The sequence below is a fragment of the Trematomus bernacchii genome, unplaced genomic scaffold, assembly GCF_902827165.1.
Source record: "Trematomus bernacchii unplaced genomic scaffold, fTreBer1.1, whole genome shotgun sequence".
Lineage (NCBI taxonomy): Eukaryota > Metazoa > Chordata > Actinopteri > Perciformes > Nototheniidae > Trematomus > Trematomus bernacchii.
The window spans coordinates 14,752,185-14,773,075 of NW_022987828.1; the positions used below are offsets into that span (position 1 = coordinate 14,752,185).

The window sequence follows — 20,891 nt, forward strand, 5'->3', positions numbered from 1 at the left end:
GAGATATTGAGTTAAATGTGTGGATTTTCCCAATAAGACTAGGACATGATAGCGGCTCAATTTTACACTCAATATTTAGGCACTAAAATGGCTGAAGTAATTTCTGACACACTCCTGATGAAAGTAGTAGATTTTCACCATAACAATCATTTACACACATTGCATTGTGTCATTAACCACACATGCACCATAAGCCTGAAAAGCAAGCACATGATGGCTTAAAGGCATTCATAATAATATTTCTGTGTAGTAACTCCAACTACCCTAATTAGTTTTCTCCTGTTTTTACGTTAGAGTAGGTAAGAAGCCTGTACGTTTATTTTTCTCATTTGTTTGGCAAGGTTTATGTGTTCAAAGGTTTGTTTGTTTTGTGGTTTTGTTACACCTCTTTGTAAACAACTTTGGTAATTCAATTTACCAAACGACATTCTCTGTCTCGGCGTCCATGTTCTTGGGAGTGGGAAAAGTGGGGCGAGTGCACATTTTGTTTATTTACCAAACAACATTCTCTGTCTCGGCGTCCATGTTCTTGGGAGTGGGAAAAGTGGGGAGAGTGCAAATTTGGCAACTGGAAGGTCACCAGTTCAAGTCCCGGCAAGACCAAGTGCTACCGAGGTGTCCCTGAGCAAGGCACCGTTCCCTACAATGCTCCCCGGGCAGATGGGGCTCATAGCCATGGAAGGCAACCCATCTAGGAGAAGGACACTCTGAACTAAAAACCAGGACTTAGAGGAGTTGCGCCCCCCAGTCCTTAATCAGCATAGCATAGTAAAGCCAACCATGAAGAACAAAGTCATCCCAAAATCCTTTATACAGAGAACCGGGATGACTGGAAGCGACGATGGAGGGCTCGTCTGAGGACGACCTAGAGAGAATCATGAGCATTTTACAGTATTGCAATACTACGTGTTACACATGTTTTTCCACTGCTTTAAAGCCAAAACCGCTTCGCCAAATGAAAATCTGCTGCAAGAGAAACCATGAATGAACCTTCTATAACAAACATTAAAGCATTGTGTGTGACCCCGACCATGACCCGAACAGCCAATATGAGTTTTTACCAGCAATTGGAGATACAAGGTTCCCACAGTTTAACAAGGTTAGACTGAGGCACTGCTTGTGTGCATGAGTCAATCCTGAAATTAAGTATGGAATTTAATCCCAGATCAAATGTCCGTGAAAGTACTGTCTTCAGTGATAGTAATGTTGTGCTGCTGTGTGAAAAATCTGAATGGATCTGACTATAAAGCATTTTCCACAGAGTTCAGGAGGATTACTCATTCACTTTCTCCACATAGTTTCCCCCAAACTTCACTTTCACAAAGTTTCTTTTTTACGCCAGCTGCGCTCAGGCAGAGCGTGCTATTAGTCACAATGAATAAAGTTATAACCACTTTTTATTATTTGGTCCCTAACACCACATGCTTCAGAGCTCTCTATGGGAACATATACTGCATGAGTTGATTCAGAACCATCTGGAAAACAACGCGGCAACAAATAGTCTCACTTTCTTTGTTGCAGAAGATATGATTATATTCTTGACACGGTTGTGATCTTTAAGTTCAGTTACTGTGGAGGTGTGTGAGGCCTAGTTATAATTGGTTGTTTGTCACCACTTCAACACTTTCAACAGAGGGTGGTGTCGTTCTCACATCTCGCTGCAAAATGGAGACGTTTGTGTTTTTAGGCCACAGCTCTCCTACGACTTTTGTTTTGTCTCTGATGTTCAGCCTCCCACATTTCTCTGCTCTGAGCTGTCATTTGAAAAGCAGGTCTGCACGCACCACAATTAAACCAAAATGTCTCTTTCTCTCTCTCTCTGTCTCTTTTTCATGTCTCTTGCACTTTTCTCTTGTTGTTCCTGCTTCAGAACATTCAGAAGCAAACAAAGGAAAGGAAAGTACATGTTTTCTTTTAGTGTCAGTGAAAAAAAGAGAACTGCTTTGATCGATGAAGCATTACAGGTGGCATGATTCAGACTGAACCGTGTTGTTAGTCTTAGAAACTACTTTATAGTGAAATTATGGAGAGTGAATATAATGCAGAATATACAGTATGACAAACCTTTTTTTATTTCCAAATTCAAAAGCCGTCTATCTCTTTTTGGTTTGTTTTACAGTTTAAGAATGTCACTTTTTTTTACTGTCCATTATTTTTTTCGACAGTCTCTTTCTATACCAAAAATATGTGTAAGACAAAATCAATACAAATATAGAGGAGAGTGAAATCATATGCTGAAACTAAATCCAATAAGAATATTTTTTTAGTGTCTATTTTTTATTATTTAAGTGCATAAATTAATACATTTCCTAATGCTCTCACTTGTGGAGAATTATTTGTTCCCCTGTATATCTCCCTTGTTTTTTCTGCCTCTTTCTTGCCCCTTATTTATTTTTTTTCAACTGACAAATACCAGCGGCAGTGAAAGAGGAAAAGCAGCTCTCCTACTCACCGTTCTCTCATCCTCTCTGCTTCCTTTTCACTTTTTCAAACGCACACCGCGCTTGTTTTGCATCAAAGCAGAGGCATCAACGTCTTCTCCTTTGCTCTCTGACTAATTGTGAGAATAAAAAAACACCACGGAGAGCAAACCTGACTTTCCTTTGTATTTTTAGTCCACACAGTCACGCTGGGTTACGTTGTATCTTTGAGTTGCACTTTGTGAAATAAGTCGGTGGTACGATGGTCTCCAGTGACGGCTGTTTACGTCCCACAGAAACAAACCCAGGCTCGGCTGTCTGGGGAAAAATTGTCCACCTCAGATCTGATTTTACTTTGAGTCTACTGTTTTAGGCAGACTCTGGAAAATTGTAGTCGGCTGGTTGGTGTTTTGTCACAGGCCTCTGAACGTTCCTCAAGTGTGAATCAAAATTAAACTTTGTAGTGTAGGAAAGAGTGCTAAGTCATTTATTTTGACCCTTTACCGGAGCACAAACCGGGGGCGTTGGTTAGGGTTTTTGTATTTTAATAAATAAAACTACGAGTAATAGTGAAACTCTGAATCAGAAAGAGAAGCCCTTTGATCGATGATCCTTTAAAGGTGACATATGAGCTTTTGAGTGGTGGGTGGGAGCGGTGTTAAATGTTGGCAAACGGTTATTTTATTTCTTTAGATACAATGTACATTTCTGAAAATGTATTATTTTAGATTAAAATGACTAAATAAGAGGGGTTAATATGCTAAAAATACAAGTCAATTTATGGCACTTTGTATTATCTCTCTGGTATTTAAATGATTGTGATTGTAAATTATTTAATCTTGCTCTTTAGACTATTTTAAACTGATTTAACAATTTAAATTCTCTAATGTGAGCCTTGCACAACTCTTTAATTGTCTCTATGAAATAACTGGTGGTATTACAAGTGAAGCAGATACCGATAAGCTATCACAACATTTATTTATGTCATTTCATTTTTTTGAAAATGTAAGACCTTTTCGTAATTTGTGACTGCATTTTGTGTTGATTTGTGTCAGACTTGTTTTCTTCTTATAAATAAATCCGTAAGTCATATTGAAACTGTGATGCTCTGGAGTGATAATATTACCAGAGCACCGGGGGAAATTTGCCTTGTGAAATGTTCGGTTCTCTGACAACCCACTCAGTTTCGACTGGAAAAAAAAATCTTTTAACCTTTTCACAAACAACAAATGCATGAAAAAAAAAAGGGTGAAATGAGGGTGGCTGAATATTATCCTGCAGCTGGGTGCAAGGAGCCATAATTGAGCAGAAAACACTAATCTGAACACACGATGTGACTCACTTTCTGTATTTCTTTTAATGTTGAAACGTGTTTTACAATTTCTAATTCACGTATCCTGTCTGATCATTTATTTCTCGTTTGTGACTGAGATGAGCACTTTCAAAATGAGATGAAATTTAAATATTTCACAGGCTTGAATATAATATTTATTTTTGCCGATGACTCACTTGTGACTATTGTAGTTGCACTGTAATTCATGATTCGGAAACTGTTGAGGAAGTGTTGGTCCTTAATTCACAATTTAGAGATTTATCGCTGCTGATGACTCAAATGTAATCTTCATTAAAATATAAAAATAGCTTCGTGACATTTGCTACTTAGTTTTTGATATGTTAGATGTTGTTTTAATTATGAAAGAGGTAAAAACTCGGTACTGCATCTTAAATTTGACTCTGCAGATAAGACCTCAGTTGCTGATAATGTTATGTGTAATAATTTAAATGAATACACAAATGATTCTGTCTGTGAAGATGTTGCCTGCAGTGTTTTCTCTCAGACACAGTATGTTCAGACTCCCTGATCTTAAAGGAGACGATGATTAAATATAAACATGTTTATGGTTTCAGTCCGGCAGCTATGCGTGCTCAGAGACCGTGGGTGGAATCACTTTGTTGCCACCGGCGACTGTTAACTGACAAGTCACCTCAATAACGTGTGTGTGTGTGTGTGTGTGTGTGTGTGTGTGTGTGTGTGTGTGTGTGTGTGTGTGCGTGTGTGTGTGTGTGTGTGTGTGTGTGTGTGTGTGTGTGTGTGTGTGTGTGTGTGTGTGTGTGTGTGTGTGTGTGTGTGTGTGTGTGTGTGTGTGTGTGTGTGTGTGTGTGTGTGTGTGTGTGTGTGTGTGTGTGTGTGTGTGTGTGTGTGTGTGTGTGTGTGTGTGTCTAAATGCACAATGAGTCCTAAAGAAATGATAAACAGATTAGTAATATAAAACTCATTTAAAGAAAAGTAGCTTGTAATAATAACATGTTAGCATCTCTTAAATGACTACTAAATGATAAATAACATCAGTTGTGAGCTTTTCAAATATAGCCCCATGAATATTAACAATATGAACAATACTGTAGTGACTCATTTCTAAGGGGTTTTGTGAGTGTGTGTTTATACATACATGACTGCATTAGGTATGCTTTTATGCATTAATGTGCCTTTTTGTGTAAGTTGGGAAAATGTGTTTGTACTTTTACTCTTATAATTCAACATCATATGTGGAAGATGTGTGTGAATTTGGTTCTTTTTTTGTTTACTTCTGCAGTTTTGTTTATGTGTTTGTTCCTTAACTGTATGTTAAGTGTGTGTGTAATATACGTTCTTTCTGCTTGAGTTGTTGTTTCTATCAATAGAATATTTATCCTTTTTCCTCATGATGAACATGCATACCTTAAGGTCATCATGAAAATATTTGTGTTAAAGCAACCCAAGTGTGAGTCTTATTTTACCGTACACTAACCCTGCACCCTTTTTTTCCGCCTACACAACTATGAAAGTAGCATTTCATATTTAATATCTAACCTTAACCCTCCTCCAAACAACACGGAGGAATGCCTCTAAAAAGAAAGTCTTGGTACATGTAGCTTTGCACCCCATTTGTTTTTCTCTTAATGAATTCATTCTGATATGCCAGATTTTAAATAAAAAGGTGTGTTTAAAGTATTTCCTACGTGCTGAAATGCAGCTTCCCTTGGGTTGAAATGAGCTTAGTCAAGTCTGATCTGTTCTGAACTTCCTGCATCAGACACATGTTATGCTATTACTCCTACTGCGTATTGTATGTTTACTTGTGTGTGTTATTTCTGACATGTGGCTGTATGAGTGCACCCCTGAAAGTGTGTGTGGGTGTGTGTGTGGGTGTGTGTGTGTATTTGAGATGAATATCTGGCTGTGTATGTGCTTCTATGAGTGTGTTTACTTCTACAGTAGTACATGTTTGAACGTACAGTTTTGTTATCATTTATCTGGTGGTGTGTGTGTGTGTGTGTGTGTGTGTGTGTGTGTGTGTGTGTGTGTGTGTGTGTGTGTGTGTGTGTGTGTGTGTGTGTGTGTGTGTTGTATCTTTGGGTATGATGTGTAATTATCACCCATATAATAACAGTCCCACTGTGTGTGTGTTTGTGTGATTTATATCTGACAGTAGTAAGTGTTTGAACATGCGGTTGTTTTGTATGTCGTCCATTATTTGTGTCCGTTTATTTATACGGCACATCTCTGTGTATACATGTCCATATATAGTGTGTGTGTGTGTGTGTGTGTGTGCATGTGCACTTTTTAAACATTATAAAATATAATAGTGTTGCGATGTTATATTATTAATATAGGCATACTCAAATGCATACGTGTGTGTTAATTTCTGGCTGTTCACCTGCTTCTATTAGTCTGTGTCCTTGTTTATCTGCAGATACAAATGGGTGACACATTAAAGGAAAATCTTGCAGAAATGAGTTGAGAAACGCACACACTGAATCATTCGTGTTGAAAACGCACTCACACAGTAGTGAGTTGTTTGTTTTGACCCACTGTTTGCTTATATTTTCAAATGTCCTCTGAGTTATTTTACTCAAATTAAAATAAGTATATTTGTGCTTGCACAGCAAGCTCAAATCTTACCCAACACTGTCACAAATTATTTTAAAATTAAACAAAATAATGTACATATTACATTGAATAATAACAAATATTATTGTAAAAATGCAGATTAAATAAGTTTGCAACCATACTAAAAGCAGATTCTTCCATACAGGGTTACTACATGCTTTGATAAATATTATGTATATTATGTTATGTCTTTATATTCACAAGATCTCAACCTAATATAGCCTGCTGACAAACATCATTGAAACATCACGTTTATTCTGGAATACAAGTGCTGTTCTCTTCTGTAATTTGTAGAAAACCTACCTTTTATTAATGCACTTCTTCCATTAATTTGCCAGTCATGGATGCCCCTGTATATGTGTGCATCAGTGTACATCAGTGTTTGTCACGATATGTCATGTGCTAACATGTAGCTTGTGAGTGTGTATACAGAACTGTGCATGTATTTGCATAATCGTGGCCGTGTGACAGAGTTTGTTTCCTCTTCTCGCTGCTCGTGGTCGGTCCGGCTGACATTTACACATTCAAATCAGAGACTGTTCCAGACACAGGACAAGATATTCGTGCTTCACTCACTCTTTAAATCACTAACGTCGCTACGACTCGTAGATAATCTGTTCATTGTAAGACAAATGTCACACAAAGTAACACATATTCCAGGAGAAGCTTCAGGAACTAAGAGGCACAGCTTTGTTTTTAATTTCACCACAATCTTATCAATCAAGTCATATTTTACTGAAGTGAACGTCAACAATACTGGGGCAACAAGTTATCAAAAAGTGAAAACCATCATCTAACAGATGTGTGGTTTAAAAACAGGTTGATGTACATAAATACATGTCAACAAAACACAATGAATAACGTACTCATGGGATGAAAAAGGACTTATTTATTTACTTTAATACAATTTCTATATTTATAATCAATTATTGTTTTTAGGCGAACCCTACAATCATTTTCTGTTTTTATTTGACTAGTGTGCATTGTTTACTACAAGGGTGAAACTACAATTATAAATATAACAGAAATACACATTACATATGGAACAAAGTTTAGGAAAATGGACAATTAAGCAGTTTGTTTCAGAAATATGGTACATTTTCTGTTGTTCTTCTTGACATCAACGCTCTGTGAGAGGATGTTTTTAACTTTATACAGCAGCATGTTGACTTTCACCTCAGTAAAATATGGTGTATTCAAATATAATACATGTAATCATAATTGTACAATCTGTAGCTCATCAGCTAAACATATACATATTTTTTTTATATATCTGGTACATTAGTAATCATCGAAAGAAAATACTTATTAGGTTTTTTGATTTTTATTAACTTTTTTACCGTGTCATTTTTTGTGTAACATTAAAAATGTGGGATTATTGTTGTATTAGCAGTTAATCTAATGCTGCCAGGAAATCAAATCATCCTACTATTACCACAAAAACCTTGATATCTTTACCCTAACTTATACCCGTTATTACAACTTGTAATGTCTCTTCCCAACCATGTGAAGTTACACGGGTTAGCACACAGAGGGTGTGAGTGTGTGAGTGTGTGAGTGTGTGAGTGTGTGAGTGTATGAGTGTATGAGTGTGTGATCGTGAGTTTATATTGAACATCCAGTCAGTCACTGTCAGTCATTGTTGATACAAGGATGTTAAGTGTTTGTGATCAAAGGACTTAAAGTACAAAGTAAGAGCAACAAGGATCCTGACTTCTATTACATATGTCATACAGGTTATTATTAAAACAGTGATTTCACGAAGGTAATATTCTGCAAATAATGATGTCCTTATTGGCCGTCACGGCTAAATGCATTCATTAAACATTCTGGATGTACAAACCTCTCCTGTTTATCATTTTTTGCACTATTTCCCAGCATTTATGACATTACACTGCCGATACTTAGCTGACTGTGTGGTGCTTTGGATAAAAGCGTCTAACAAATGACATGTAATGTGTTTACTTTGCACAAAGACAAGGTGGCGTGACTGCCGCTCTTTAGTCTATGAACCTAAACCTATCCAAAAACTAAAGCCAAGATTATGACATCATTGCATTCAATGTAGTCTCGTTGCACGTCTATTGATTATTTATTTTACATGAAGGGACCACAAACTACCTTTTACAGTAAATATGCTTCTCACGATGTTTGATATGCCGTGCCTTGTTCATGTGTAAATACAAAAATGGTGCATTACATAAACAGTGTTGAAGCGGCCTCTCTACCGATGAGACACGTTTTTTTTATCATCTGTCAGAGCGTCTTATGAGGACAGCAGATGTTCTTTTGTGGCTGATCACTTGTGCAAACACAATGCATGTGAAGTGCATCACACAAACCCCATTTGGAAATTAACCCTTAGGGGCTTTCACCTATAACACTTGAATTATTCTGATCTCTTTTTGACCATTTGAGTTTGAATTGTTCTGTGTAACATCCCTTATTCTCCCTACAAACCTGTCTGTAAAGCATGGCTAGAGTTTTTTTATGCATCAAAGAGTACAAACTAAAGTCTTACTGCTAAATGTCGACTGACACTTGACTTTAATAGACTGTCCAGGCTCTTAGGACACAGTATACCGTGGTGGATTGTGGGATACACATTGTTATGAGTAACACTTTGAAGTGGTAAAAATAAAATGCTGCATGAAGTAGGGTTTAGTGTGGTATTGCGACAGACATATTTTTAAAAGAAGGAACTTACATCAAGACACTTTCAGTTGCATTATGGGAAATGGAGGACTTAGTTTGACCTATATAGGAATTTAAATTCAGCCTCTTTTACTCAACTTTGACTACTTTTGATATTTTTCTTGCACGTTTTCAAGTAAGTCAGTTATATTTTATCACAACTATGTTGATGTGACAGATACTGTAACCAGGTGGCACAAAATGTTACCTAAGTGGGCTAAAATCGAGAGATAACAAGATTGTTTTTGTGAGCTGTTTTTACTGTGTGTGAGAGTCCGAAGAGTATTGAGAGAACTTCCCAGACATATTACTCTGACTCATGTTTTTTTGCAAGATGCTGAATGCAGGTTCCCAGGAATATTAGTCTTATCTAAAGCTTGGTCACTTCTGCTCATCCCTGCTTGCTATTGTTCTAGAGATCACTGTTATTCCAGACATTACCAAGCAGCGACCTGTATGGAAACCTCAGCTTAACGTTAAAATGCAACAGTCTGCTGAGAATTGAAACACAATGATTGTGGATTTTCCCTGTACTCTGCAGTCTCAGAGACTCACTGATATTAAACCTCTCACTTCCTTTTTGAAGCCGCTTTGTTTACCAGCTAACATGCTATTTTTACCGGAGGCTCTCTGCACGCTCACAACCTCAGCTTACCGTCGGAGAGGATGTGTCCTCTGAAGCTCTTCTGGAACAACACACACTTACTGTACTGTCCCTTTCACACATGACAGACATTAGTTTGTAAAGCATAGGTGTGATTGCTTGTTTTTCCTTTAGTTTGAAAAGTTTAAATCCAGTGCAAACGCCCACGAATGAATCATACATCATGTGAGGTAGTTTCTTTCAGTTTTTTTTTGTCACTTTATTGTTTCAGATAAGAGACTTGATTTAAAATCAGGTCCACAAGATACAAAAGTACAAAACAACAACGAATAATGCAAAAGAAAAGGACAACTGAATTTGAAATGTAAAAATGTTTCCTAAAATACATTAAAAAAACACAGATCACGACATTACAATATTACAAATGGAGTTTGTTATTATTTAGGGTCATATGTGTGGCTAATGTCTTTTATATACATTCAAACAGAGCCAGTGTTTTGCAATAAGCTATGCTAATCACCACCTAGCACTTTAGCTTCATCCAGCTGAGTCACGCTGCTTCCTGAAAATGACAAAGGGAGAAGGAACATGCTTGGTGTCTGGTTTAGAGTAATGTATATCTCTTGTTAACGTTGACACGATATATAGCTAGCAGCAGCTCATATTGACACAAAATGAGATGGTCACAGCATGTTGAAATGTAATACATGTCTGAGATATATTCTTTCTTTGTGAGGCTTTTTTTGCTTTCTATGTTGAAGCATGTTGAGTGGTTGTGTGGTCATTTGTGGGGCTATACAGTAGTTGTGTTTTTATGGATAAAAGCTGGGTTTTTTGTCAATGAAGTTAATATGAGAAACAGCAGTAATTTAGCTGCCTGGCTCCACTTGCTGTGAGTCATATCAAATCTGATTACTTGCAGCTCTTACAAAAGTGTTAATGTGCCGAAACAGGTTTTACAGGAGGACAATAACCATCAGGTCCAAAATGTGTTTCAGGTCTGTGAAAAGACTTTGATATACAGACAGTTTCCTAATAAACACATCATTTAGTATACAGTACTGTTGGCTAACTTTTGATGTCAGTAGTATAAAACTCAGATGAGAAATTCAATTCACATTTATTTAGACAAAGCCAAAAAGGCTTTTAATTTTGACACAATGTGGGGTCGCCTTGTTTGCATTTTTAGCAGGAGTACGATAAAGGATGTACAGTATTACATCCTGGCACAGGACTTAGACGCTGTGAGCCGCTAGCCTCTACCAAAAGAGAAAGGACGGGAGAATATTGTGAAAAGGACGGGTTGCTTTTGGGAAAGGACTGCAAGAGTACTGTGGATGGGGGTTGCTGTGGAGAAAGGACAGGAGGAGAGTATAGGAAAGAACGGCAGATTGCTGTTGTACTGTAGCTTATATTTAGCTACCTGCTGCTGTTTGCTGGCTGCTGTTTGAACCACAATGTGTTGTTCTCTTCTACATGAGGCAACATGTGGGTGTGAGGCTTCGGAGTTTAAAGTTCAAATGCATCTTTGATGACTAATTACTAATCTAATTACTTTAACAATGAGTACTTGTTCCTTACAGTTTTGTGTTGTTTTGTCTTCCCCTCTTTGTGTTGAGACGTAGGCCTATAAAAACGCCAACTAATGGGGCGAAGCCTGCGAGCTAGTTCAGGCAGTCAACTCGAGCACCAATGATACATTAACACGTGACGCACCTCGTCCCTCTTACAACCAACCAAACACATTCTCCTAAACATGCCGCTCTATTTAAGCTGCCAGGTCTTCCTGCCTCTGCCTCTGCCTCCTTAATGCTGCTGCTGCCACTGCTGTGTTCACTTGCTTTTGCTACGTTCATGTTCCTGCTGCTGTGTTTCATGTTGCTGCTGCTCGCCTGCTCCACCACCACCCCAGCTTCCACCTGTAGGCTTGGGGGATAGTTATCTAATCATCACTCAATGTTCTTTGTAAATCTGTGGAGTGATGAGGCCCGAGCCTAGACGCCAAACTCAAACTATAGATAGATAGATAGATCGTACTTTATTGATCCCAAATTGGGAAATTGTTTTTGTTACAGCAGCATAAAAGGCATTTTACAATAAAACAAAACTACAAAATATACAAGAATAGAAATAAAATAAAATAAAATAGAAAATATACATGTCGATATTATATATAAATATATACAAATATATATATATATATTCAAAATATATGAAATATGGAGTATTAAATATGAAACAGATGATGTATGAGTAAATTGTACAACGTGGTTTTATTCCAAGAGAAACTATGGAGCAGAGAGCTCTCTTATGCTGCTTATAATAAACTTATTAAGAAACACATGAGTTGTCTGACTGAAAGTGTGTTGTGCTTTTGAAGCACTGTTAAAGTTAGAGTGTGACCTAATGTGTACTTTCCTACATTGAGAAACAGCAGTGTTAGCAATAGTTTTTGGGGTAGTGGTTCTAGTAATAATTAAAATGAAATTGTGTCAGCATTATTGGTGTGTTGTTATTATGCAACACGGGAGTTGCAGTCGTAGCTTAGTCCATTATGCTACACGAAAAACATGACAAAACAAAAAACAGTAGCAGTGCATTTGCAACAGGAGGAATGGAAACAAAGCAAAACAAGGTGTATCCTCTGGGCCGATAATATGGCCGGCATCTTTTAACATATCAAATCCTTATCAGGGAAACACTGTTTACTAGAGGCCTTAAAAGGTTGTATGATGGTGGGAAGTCAGCTGCTCTTAATCCAATTGCTCTATTGTTAATGAGTCTATCTCTGTCAGTGCTCCAGTAAACATTCAAGAGGAAATGAGACCCGAAAGACAACAATAAGTATGCCGCTCCATCTACATGCGCTGTCACAAGGACATAGTGTACACTTGTCTAAAAAGGAGGCACAGTTGATTAGATTTTTCTTTCAGTCCAGTGAAGTAATAACTGTTTGATATAAAGAGCAATTTGCACAGGTAAAATGTACATATGGAAACTGTACACAACATCATTTAAATATATCTAAATCAACTTTTAAAGGTCAACATATTTTAGACAGCCTTTACAGCACATGCTGAAACACCTGCTGTTTTGTTTTGGAGGCCTTTGGTAGTTTCCAAGCACGTGAACAATACACTGACACTACATCTTGAGCCATCCTGACTCACCCTGTGAAGACACACTGAAGACACACTGAAGACACACTGAAGACACACTGAAGACACACTGGAGGCACACTGAAGGCACACTGAAGACACACTGAAGACACACTGAAGACACACTGAAGACACACTGAAAGACACACTGAAGACACACTGAAGACACACTGAAGACACACTGAAGACACACTGAAGACACACTGAAGACACACTGAAGACACACTGAAGACACACTGAAAGACACACTGAAGACACACTGAAGACACACCGAAGACACACTGAAGACACACTGAAGACACACTGAAAGACACACTGAAGACACACTGAAGACACACAAGACACACTGAAGACACACAAGACACACTGAAGACACACTGAAGACACACTGACATTCATCCCTTTTATTTGAACCTGGATTAAGTGATGCAATCTTTTTTTAAATGTTCTGTTGTTGTGGGGCGAATTTAGTTTGGGCCAAAGGTTAATTGAGGATAAGATTATGTTTATTACTGATTACTTTACATTATTGACACGTGAGTTTTGTGTACAGCGTGTCCTGATGCAGACAGTGACCCCCAGGCAGAGTTGTTGTCTCTTTACCTGACTGTCTCTCCATAACAGCGTGGGAGGAAGAAACAGAAGGATAAAGAGGAAGAAAGACACCTGAAATTTAAGCCGCGTGGAAAACACTATACAGCCAGTAGAATTTGTTTCCAGGTACACAATGTACAGACTTATACTTACATAAAGGGAGAAAATTAGAACATGTAAGTGGACTTTAAAGGCACCTAATAAATATTCAGTAATGGAAATTAATTAAAATACGGGGAAAAATAAGATGAGGTGAGATAATGCTTCGGTTCAAAATGTATAATAGTTATCAAGATGGATGGATGGCAAGGACGATGGCAAGTGATGTATTTATTAATTTAAGGCACTTTACTGCAGTGTGATCAACAGTTTTTAGTATTTAAGGGGCATGCTGGAGACCAAACATATATTTAAGATATAAATTAATTAGAATAAATATATTTAAAAATGGAAGAGAAGTTATTACACAGATTCAAAGTAGACCACCCACATCCTCTGACACTCTCTCTATTATATACACACACACACACACACACACACACACACACACACACACACACACACACACACACACACACACACACACACACACACACACACACACACACACACACACACACACACACACAGCCCTAAGCTTTATTCAAATCGCTGCCCACTCACAGTCCTGTCAGCATCTGTCTGCTGTGTGTGTGTGTGTGTGTGGGATGGACTTTCAGACATAGTGTCAAGTAATACCCTAACACACAACAAGTGAGTGATATTCAGTGTGGGTTCATCAGAAATACATGTAAAACTTTAAAAACATAGTTCCCATGGTCTCTAAACATAGTAGGGAAGAATAATCTAAATTAGCTTAGACTACAAGTGGGAATTCTGTGTGTTGTATAAAATTACTTTAAAATATTGCTTGGCTTTCAGGGTATTGTGGAACTTTTCACATAATCTAATATTTGAAAATATTGAGAAAGCTTATTTGCATGTATGTTTTACTTAATTATGGAACAAGATGTCGGAACGATTTGTCTTTCCCTCTGTCTCCCTAATTCTGTCTCTACAATTAAGGAACAAAAATCATTAATAAAAAAAGAAATGACTTATTAAAATTGAGATTTTCTTTCTTTTGCAGGGCTAAGGCTCACTGCAGGAATGTCAGACTGCTTTCCACAAAATTCACCAAACCTGACTCCTGATGAGGAAGACACCTCAGCACAGCTCATCGGGTAAGAACAGGAAGTCTGATCTGTAGTGATATCAGACAAATGCACCATTCCTGTTGTGTGTATCAGCATTGATGGCTGTTCATTTGAGATATACATCTGAAACCTGAGCCCAGTCTGCTCTGATTGGTTAGCTGGCCGGCTCTGTTGTGATAGGTCAACCACTTAGAGATGTCCCGCCCCTTAGCCTTTCACGTACAATGTGTTGGAGCGCTAGCCAATACGAGCGTGAGCGTTATACAATGATGTGACTTTGTTACAGAAGTAAACAAAGGAGTCCAATGGAGGCGTTTCAGGCAGGGGGGAGGAGACTTTCTCTGGAGGGAACTTTGGGATTCTAGCCTTTGCAGACCATTAACATGCACTAAAACCTATATATCCCACAACAGCAAAGGTAAAACCCCCCAAAAGCATAATAGGGCCTCTTGACTATATTCTGTGATTCACCCAAGTGACTAATGTAAAAAACGCGTCCAGACACTTTCAGTGGTTTGGTCCTTAGAACAAAATGACATCACCATTTTCCATTTCCATGTAGCACGTGAAAGGGATTTGAATATGATCTAAATGTGACCTAAATGTTTTGAAAGGCCTGTTTTATGCAAAATGTAAAATATGTTCTCATTTTCACTTGAGGTGAATCATGTGATGTTTTTTTTTCAGTCCAGTCAAAACTACTTTAAAACTAAAGGCTTCTAATTCACACCTTATATACCCAGATCACCCTCCCTCCTCTTCTCTCCTTCTTCAGCTTTCCTCCCTCTTCTACCGCTAACATTTCAGCTGTTCAGTTCCCTCTCTAATGCTGACTGACAGTGAGTGCAGCGGCTCAGATTAATTAACTAAAGTGGAGGCATCCATTCATCACAAAGACCTGATGATCAATAATAATGTGTCATGGCGTCAGACAGGGCAAAAATGCGAGTGTCAACACCAGAAGCTCTTACGTTACCGTCTGTAAAGTATGTGTGTGAACGTGTGTGTAAAGTATGTGTGTGAACGTATGTGTGTGAACGTGTGTGTGTGAACGTGTGTGTAAATGTGTGTTAGGAGCTTTATGCATCACACAGTTTGACTGCCTGGCAACAGAGGCGATGCCAAGGACTATAAAGCAGCTGATAACTGCAGCTGACGAAGCATTTTGAAAATCTAGAGATGAGAATGGATTGACGCTGCAGTTCACAAGACAACGTGGGCTTTTATCAAGGTTACATTTCATTGTTTTTTTATATAAAGGTTGCCAGGTGTACAGTCGGCGTGTTTGTAGAATAAAAAGGGAAACAATGTGGTTGCAGGACTCACATAACCCTAACTTCTCATGATATAACTTTGATAAGTGCCTTCAGGGTTATCAGAGTAACCTCCAGTATCTGAAGTACTCTGATTTGACAGGTCACAACATGTTTACATCTACATCAGTTATTAAAGTGATAGCCAGTTGCTCGTGCGCTTAACCACAGCAGCTCATGTGTTTCTTGTGTCAGCTTGTTGAAACACTTGCAAAGACAACATGCCAAATGTACAAGTATAATGGGTACATTTTGACAGCAATTATGGTGTCAGTACCGGCATGTAAACACAGTTAATGAACAAAATCAATCGTGGCTTTATGATTAAAATGTCATCACTGTAAAATGCAGGCTTTAAAAGTTTTTTTTAATCCATTTGGTTTTAACGTTTATGTATTTATTAGTTTACACAATGTGCCTTATCAGTTTTGTCAGCCTAGTTACTCACTAACTGTTCTCAAAGACTTATTTTATATGGTTAAAAAAGTGAATAATGTTAAAAGGGAAGGAGTAATCAGCTGACGCCTATACTTTTTTGCGGTCAGAAAACATTTGCTAGGATTGGTCCCTATTTCAAAGTAATGAGTTTATTTATTTTACTTGTTGTTGTATTGGAAAATGACAAAATTACAGAAAAACTGAAACAAATTAGTAATCCTGCAAATACTCATACATTAGCCAAAGGAACACTATCAAGGCAGTGTGTTGGATGGGATAACAGATTTAGCCAGTTCGCCATTTCCCCATATGAGACAGTAAATATTATTTAAAAGCATGACTATAAACTCTTTAACCTCAACATTGTACTCATTTCCACATTGCTCTTTCCAAATCCTTACCAAAACGTCACCATTGCCATTTGCCACACACTGAGAGAAATGTTCACCAATGACGGGGAAATCAGACAACATTTTGGGCCGTTACATAATAGTAGTATGTCATTTAATCTGGAGGATGTATTTGCAATGAACTGCAAATCATGTTTTTGTTACACTTCATGCTGGTTTTCGTATGGATACAAATGTACACATATTCAATTATTAACTGAGTTTGAGTCATGCTGGTAGGCGGACTTTGTTTGCTTTGGACAGAACCAGACAAACTTTTTCCAGTTTTTATGCTTTAAGATAACCTAACCGACAGCTGGCTACACCTTTTAAAGTACACACATGCAATAAATAAAGCACATTACTTAAACTGTCAAGATATACGGTTTGTAGGGAGAGTGTCTTTGGTAGCATGTCTTAAACTCTCTTGCAGAAATCTGCGGCTTCATGCTTTTTATGCGGACATGATCCAGTTAGGTGTGGAGTTTAGATTATTTGTATACGATGTGTGAGCAGCAAAATTGAAATCAAAATGAATTATAAATATATCTTCGGAGTGTGTAAAAGATCATTGAATGTGTTTCTACGTCAGATTAAAGCCATTAAAGGTTAATTGGCTTAACCGAGAACTGTAGAGACCATTCCCTTGGATAGGTCAATGCTGCGATTATAATGGCTTTCTAAGCTTTGATTTGACAGTGACGATAGTTATTTATTTGCAATTTCCAGTGAGTGAGAGTTTGTGTGCATCTGTGGGTAGACTGAGAGGTGCATCTGCTCAACAGATGTACTTGTACGTAGGTGTCCCTCATTACAATCTATGAAATGTTGTTTAGACTAACGTGAATGTGCGTCATCTTGTCCCCACTTCCTGTTCACCATGCCGAAAAGTAGCTGCATTGTTTTCTTTGGAACAGATAAGAGAGTCATCGCTCCAGCTCTGAATTCCCTTGTTCTCTCCTGCTGAGATTTCCCTCCTCAAACCACAGTTTCACATTGATGCAAAGCCACTAAATTAAAGTAAGCCATGATTCATTTTATTATTTGCACCTGTGCGTTTTGCTACTCTATGAAATAAATAAGGAAATGGTTTGACGGGTATGATATGTCGAACACATCTTTAAAAAACAAGTCTTCAGTCCCAATACAACCTAAAATGAAACACACAATGAAACAGACTGAGGTTGCAATGCAAGTTTGGCCATTTGCCATATTGTCCTGCATTTGGGAGATTCATTCCTTTTTTTAATGTGTGCTTTTTCAGGCACACAAGGTCATAGTGTCTGTTTCTATATGGGCCTCTTACGACATTATTTTAAATATTTTGTTATGTTTATCATATTTTCTTATAATAGTTCTCTATCTCTGTTTTTTTATTTGTTGTTTTACTTCTATGTATGCACCATGACATCAAGTCAGATTCCTTGTACGTGTCAACCTACCTGGTAATAAACCTGTTTCTGATTCTGATTCTGATTAAAATGTATATAATCAATAAGATAAATGTTAACATCTAAGCAGAGGCTGACAAAAGACATACAAAGTCAATAAAAAGATACACTGGATTGTCAGGAACGTTTCAAATCTCTTGCATCTTGCGTCTTAGCTAAATGTACTTTATATACAGGAAGTCAAGGGCATAGCACACAGTTTATCCACAGTTACACTAAGATTCAGGTAATGGTTAAAAAAGGGATTGTCAGGAGGAAGACAAGTCCCTCGCCTTCACCTTTGATCTCCAGCCAATACCTGTAGCGGGTGTTAAGTACTCTTAATGCCACTTTATCAAAGAGACAACAAGACAAAATACCAACTCATCCATCAAACTGATTCATCTCCTTTCACCGATAATGAATGGACTGATTCATTAGGTGGAGATATCGCATGGTCTAACCTCTGATCTCCAACCGATCTGCAATTTGTATTCACTCCTACATGGTGGAGTGAGTGTCAAGAAGGAGCTAAAGCATGACATGAATCTAATTTACAAGCAAATTAATGGCTTGTATAAATGCTATGCTTCGATATAGTCATATTTGTCAGACTTTAATAAACTTGTAAGCAGACTAATAGGGCAACAATTCTCACATGATTTAATGTGTCATATTATTATATAAAAAATCGCTACAGAATATCTAACATTACGTAAAAAAACTTCAGAAATTACAAAAAATTGGGGCTAAATGTATTTGTAGAAATTCCATATTTATACTAATGCAGTTAATCTAGCAAATTTTAAAAAGATAGCTAGTTTCACATAATAAATAATACATTGCTAAAAAATAAGTAGTCATTATGGCAGTGAAAAAGCAATAACACAGGTCTGAAGCTCTGTGCTGATCAGCTGTCTCCTGTGTTTACTGACATCTTTAACACCTCCCTGGAGACATGCCACGTCCCAGCATGCTTCAAAACCTCCACCATCATCCCGGTTCCCAAGAAAACAAGGATCACAGGATTAAATGACTACAGACCCGTCGCCCTGACCTCTGTGGTTATGAAGTCCTTTGAGCGCCTTGTCCTAGTTCGCCTGCAGAGCCAACAGGTCTGTGGACGACGCTGTCAACATGGCCCTTCACTTCCTCCTCCAGCACGTGGACACACCAGGAACCTACGCCAGGATCCTGTTTGTGGACTTCAGCTCCGCCTTCAACACCATCATCCCGGCTCTGCTGCAGGACAAGCTCTCCCAGCTGCACGTGCCCGACTCCACCTGCAGGTGGATCACAGACTTCCTGTCTGACAGGAAGCAGCACGTGAGGCTGGGGAAACACGTCTCTGACCCCCATCAGCACCGGTTCCCCTCAAGGCTGCGTTCTTTCCCCTCTGCTCTTCTCCCTGTATACCAACAGCTGCACCTGTCAAGCTCCTGAAGTTCGCAGACGACACCACCCTCATCTGACTCACCTCTGGTGGGGACGAGTCTGCCTACAGGTGGGAGATGGACCATCTGGTGACCTGGTGTAGGGACAACCACCTGGAGCTCAACACTCTCAAGAGAGTGGAGATGGTTGTGGACTTTAGGAAGAACGCAGCCCCACCCGCCCCCATCATAACATAACAGCAGTTACTGGGGAGTCACACAGAGGTGTGACTCCCCAGTAACTGCTGTGGAGTCATTCCGCTTCCTGGGAACCATCATCGCCCAGGACCTCAAATGGGAGCAGAACATCTGGTGAACTTCTACACTTCCATCATCGAGTCCATCCTCACCTCCTCCATCACCATCTGGTACGCCGCAGCCACAGCCAAGGATAAGGGCAGGCTGCAGCGTGTCATCCGCTCTGCAGAGAAGGTGATCGGCTGCAATCTGCCATCCCTCCGTGACCTGCACGCCTTTCCACATTGCTCTTTCCAAATCCTTACCAAAACGTCACCATTGCCACACACTGAGAGAAATGTTCACCAATGACGGGGAAATCAGACAAAAATGTTGGGCCGTTACATAATAGTAGTATGTCATTTAATCTGGAGGATGTATTTGCAATGAACTGCAAATCATGTTTTTGTTACACTTCATGCTGGTTTTTGTATGGATACAAATGTACACATATTCAATTATTATCTGAGGCGGGCAGAGAAGATAGTGGCCCACCCCTCCCACCCTGGACACAAACTGTTCACCCCCCTCCCCTCTGGCAGGAGGCTGCGCTCCATCAGGACCAAAACCTCTCGCCACCTGAACAGTTTCTTCCCCTCCGCTACTGGCCTCTTAAACAAGGCCCGGCCCCCCCACTGACACTTACCTCAGCCACAACGTAGTCCCTATATGCATTACATTAATGCACACAATGTTCATACTGCTTACTGCACATATTTCTTGTTTCATATTTCATATTTTATATCCTATAAGTCATTCATAGCATTCTATTTCCATGTAAATGACTGCTTTATTTTATTGCTATTTAACTATATTTTATTACGGTGTCCTTAAAGATTTCTTGTTTTATATTTTATGTCTGCACCATGACATCAAGTCAAATTCCTCGTATGTGTGAACCTACCTGGCAATAAACCTGTTTCTGATTCTGAAAAGAAATGTCCTGTACATGCAAGGGCATCAGCTTTAAAGTATGTTTTACAATTAAATGGGGACGCTTTTGGCTGTCATCACTTCACGTAATTTAAATATCAAACGCAAAAATATTAAATGT

At 38.6% G+C, this 20,891-nt stretch overlaps 1 long non-coding RNA gene across 1 annotated transcript in view; it reads left to right on the forward strand.

Moving 5' to 3' along the window:
• Window positions 1-20,891, forward strand: part of LOC117499378 — a 68,194-nt gene that overhangs the window by 42,209 nt on the left and 5,094 nt on the right. The window contains exon 3 of the long non-coding RNA XR_004557708.1: window positions 14,531-14,624. This is a non-coding gene — a long non-coding RNA (uncharacterized LOC117499378). The remainder of the gene's footprint in view (window positions 1-14,530; window positions 14,625-20,891) is intronic.